Raw genomic sequence first — 3,980 nt, 5'->3', positions numbered from 1 at the left:
CAGCAGTGAATAATCAAGAATTAACTACAGAAAAATCTCCAGATAATTTCAAGAAGAAAAATAATTTTCATTTAATAAATTTCTAATCTCAAAAGGAGAACCAAATCTTCTCAGCCGAAGCGACCACTCTATCATCAAACTTGTCTGCAGTATTGAAATATCCTTATGAAAAATATCATTACAGTACAACGAGTATATCTTAGGGTTTGTGTTACAATGGTCACTATTTACATCACGTGGGTTCAATAACTATCACCAACTGAAGACTAAAAAATGAATTAAGTTACAATAAATAAGTGATATAAATTTTCACAGCTATTTTACCCAATTATTTCAACTTTGATTGTCTTTTTCTTTGGAAATGGAATTTAATCAATCAAAACTTCAATTTTACTAAGTCTACAGTAGTAGGATTTATTATATCTTAATCTTTACAAAGTCAGCACATATAAAGCTAATTGTAGTTAGCTTTTAATTCTAGGTATCTTTCTGTTAAAAATGTTATTTTCATTAGTAAAATAAATTTTTGAATATACTTACCCGGTGATCATATAGCTGTCAGCTCTGCTGCCCGACAGAAAAACCTAAGGACAAAATACGCCAGCGATCGCTATACAGGTGGGGGTGTACATCAACAGCGCCATCTGTCGAGCAGGTACTCAAGTACTCCATGTCAACACAGAACCAATTTTCTCCTCGGCCCACTGGGTCTCTATTGCGGAGGAAGGGTGGGTCCTTTAATTTATGATCACCGGGTAAGTATATTCAAAAATTTATTTTACTAATGAAAATAACATTTTTCAATATTAAACTTACCCGGTGATCATATAGCCGATTCACACCCAGGGGGGTGGGTAGAGACCAGCATATATGTTAACATTAAGAGCTAAGTATTTTGTATTTCATTTTAGCAGTTATTCAAAATAACAAACATAAAATTAATAAGTACCTGGTAAGGAAGTCGACTTGAACAATTACTCTGCCTTTTTAAGTACGTCTTCCTTACTGAGCCTCGCGATCCTCATAGGATGCTGAGCGACTCCTAGGAGCTGAAGTATGAAGGGTTGCAACCCATACTAAAGGACCTCATCAAAACCTCTAATCTAGGCGCTTCTCAAGAAAGAATTTGACCACCCGCCAAATCAACCAGGATGCGAAAGGCTTCTTAGCCTTCCGGACAACCCAAAAAACAACAATAAAAAACATTTCAAGAGAAAGATTAAAAAGGTTATGGGATTAGGGGAATGTAGTGGTTGAGCCCTCACCCACTACTGCACTCGCTGCTACGAATGGTCCCAAGGTGTAGCAGTTCTCGTAAAGAGACTGGACATCTTTAAGGTAAAATGATGCGAACACTGACTTGCTTCTCCAATAGGTTGCATCCATTACACTCTGCAGAGATCTGTTTTGTTTGAAGGCCACTGAAGTTGCGACAGCTCTAACTTCATGTGTCCTTACCTTCAGCAAAGCATGGTCCTCCTCATTCAGATGGGAATGAGCTTCTCGAATCAAAAGTCTGATATAATAAGAAACTGCATTCTTCGACATAGGTAAAGAAGGTTTCTTAATGGCGCACCATAAAGCTTCTGACTGTCCACGTAATGGTTTAGTACGTCTCAAATAGTACTTAAGAGCTCTTACAGGGCATAGTACTCTTTCTTGTTCATTTCCAACCAAATTAGCAAGGCTTGGAATATCGAACGATTTGGGCCAAGGACGAGAAGGAAGTTCGTTTTTGGCTAAAAAACCAAGCTGTAAGGAACATGTAGCCGTTTCAGATGTAAATCCAATGTTCCTGCTGAAGGCGTGTATCTCACTGACTCTCTTAGCTGTTGCTAAGCAGACGAGGAAAAGAGTCTTCAAAGTGAGATCTTTAAAAGAGGCTGATTGAAGTGGTTCGAACCTTGCTGACATAAGGAATCTTAGTACCACGTCTAAGTTCCAACCTGGTATGGCCAACCGACGCTCCTTCGAGGTCTCAAAAGACTTAAGGAGGTCCTGTAGATCTTTGTTGTTGGAAAGATCTAAGCCTCTGTGACGGAAGACTGCTGCCAACATGCTTCTGTAACCCTTGATCGTGGGAGCTGAAAGGGATCTTTCCTTCCTTAGGTATAAAAGGAAGTCAGCTATCTGAGTTACAGAGGTACTGGTTGAGGATACTGATTTCGACTTGCACCAGCTTCGGAAGACTTCCCACTTCGACTGGTAGACTTTGAGAGTGGATGTCCTCCTTGCTCTAGCAATCGCTCTGGCTGCCTCCTTCGAAAAGCCTCTAGCTCTCGAGAGTCTTTCGATAGTCTGAAGGCAGTCAGACGAAGAGCGTGGAGGCTTGGGTGTACCTTCTTTACATGCGGCTGACGGAGAAGGTCCACTCTTAGAGGAAGTGTTCTGGGAACGTCTACTAGCCATTGCAGTACCTCGGTGAACCATTCTCTCGCGGGCCAGAGGGGAGCAACTAACGTCAACCTTGTCCCTTCGTGAGAGGCGAACTTCTGCAGTACTCTGTTGACAATCTTGAACGGGGGGAACGCATAAAGGTCTAGATGGGACCAATCCAGAAGAAAGGCATCTATGTGAACTGCTGCTGGGTCCGGAATCGGTGAGCAATAAATTGGGAGCCTCTTGGTCATCGAGGTTGCGAACAGATCTATGGTAGGCTGACCCCACAAGGCCCATAGTCTGTTGCATACATTCTTGTGAAGGGTCCACTCTGTTGGGATGATTTGACCCTTCCGGCTGAGGCGGTCTGCCATGACATTCATGTCGCCTTGAATGAACCTTGTTACTAGGGATATGTTTCGATCTCTTGACCAGGTGAGGAGGTCCCTTGCGATCTCGTACAACGTCATCAAATGAGTCCCTCCTTGCTTGGAGATGTACGCCAAGGCTGTGGTGTTGTCGGAGTTCACCTCCACCACCTTGCCTAGAAGGAGGGACTTGAAGCTTCTCAAGGCCAGATGAACTGCCAGTAGCTCCTTGCAGTTGATGTGCAACGTTCTTTGATCCGCATTCCACGTGCCCGAGCATTCCCGACCGTCCAATGTCGCACCCCAGCCCGTGTCCGATGCGTCCGAGAAGAGAAGGTGGTCGGGGGTCTGAACAGCCAGTGGCAGACCCTCCCTGAGGAGAATGTTGTTCTTCCACCAAGTCAGTGAAGACTTCATCTTCTCGGAAATAGGAACCGAGACCGCTTCTAGCGTCTTGTCCTTTCTCCAGTGAACAGCCAGGTGAAATTGAAGGGGTCGGAGGTGGAGTCTCCCTAACGCGATGAACTGGTCCAGTGATGAAAGCGTCCCTATCAGACTCATCCACTGTCTGACTGAACATCGGTCCTTCTTCAGCATGTTCTGGATGCATTCTTGGGCTTGACTGATTCTGGGGGCCGACGGAAAAGCCCGAAAAGCTTGACTCTGAATCTCCATTCCTAGGTATACTATAGTTTGGGATGGGACGAGTTGGGACTTTTCCATATTGACCAGGAGACCCAATTCCTTGGTCAGATCCAGAGTCCACTTTAGATTCTCCAGACAGCGACGACTTGACGCAGCTCTTAAAAGCCAGTCGTCCAAATAGAGGGAGGCTCTGATGTCTGCTAAATGCAGGAATTTGGCAATATTCCTCATCAGTTTGGTAAAAACTAGAGGTGCCGTGCTTAGGCCAAAGCACAGGGCTTGGAACTGGTATACAACCTTCCCGAAAACGAACCTTAGAAAAGGTTGGGAATCTGGGTGGATGGGGACGTGAAAGTAAGCGTCCTTTAGGTCTAACGAGACCATCCAGTCTTCCTTCCTGACCGATGCTAGAACCGACTTTGTCGTCTCCATGGTGAACGTCTGCTTTGTGACAAAGACATTCAGAGCACTGACGTCTAGCACCGGTCTCCACCCTCCTGTCGTCTTCGCCACTAAGAAGAGACGGTTGTAGAAGCCCGGGGATTGATGGTCCCGGACTATGACTACCGCTCCCTTTTGTAGTAAGAG

Source organism: Palaemon carinicauda, chromosome 16 (genome assembly GCF_036898095.1).
Source record: "Palaemon carinicauda isolate YSFRI2023 chromosome 16, ASM3689809v2, whole genome shotgun sequence".
Lineage (NCBI taxonomy): Eukaryota > Metazoa > Arthropoda > Malacostraca > Decapoda > Palaemonidae > Palaemon > Palaemon carinicauda.
Note: the sequence above shows the minus strand (reverse complement) of the source record.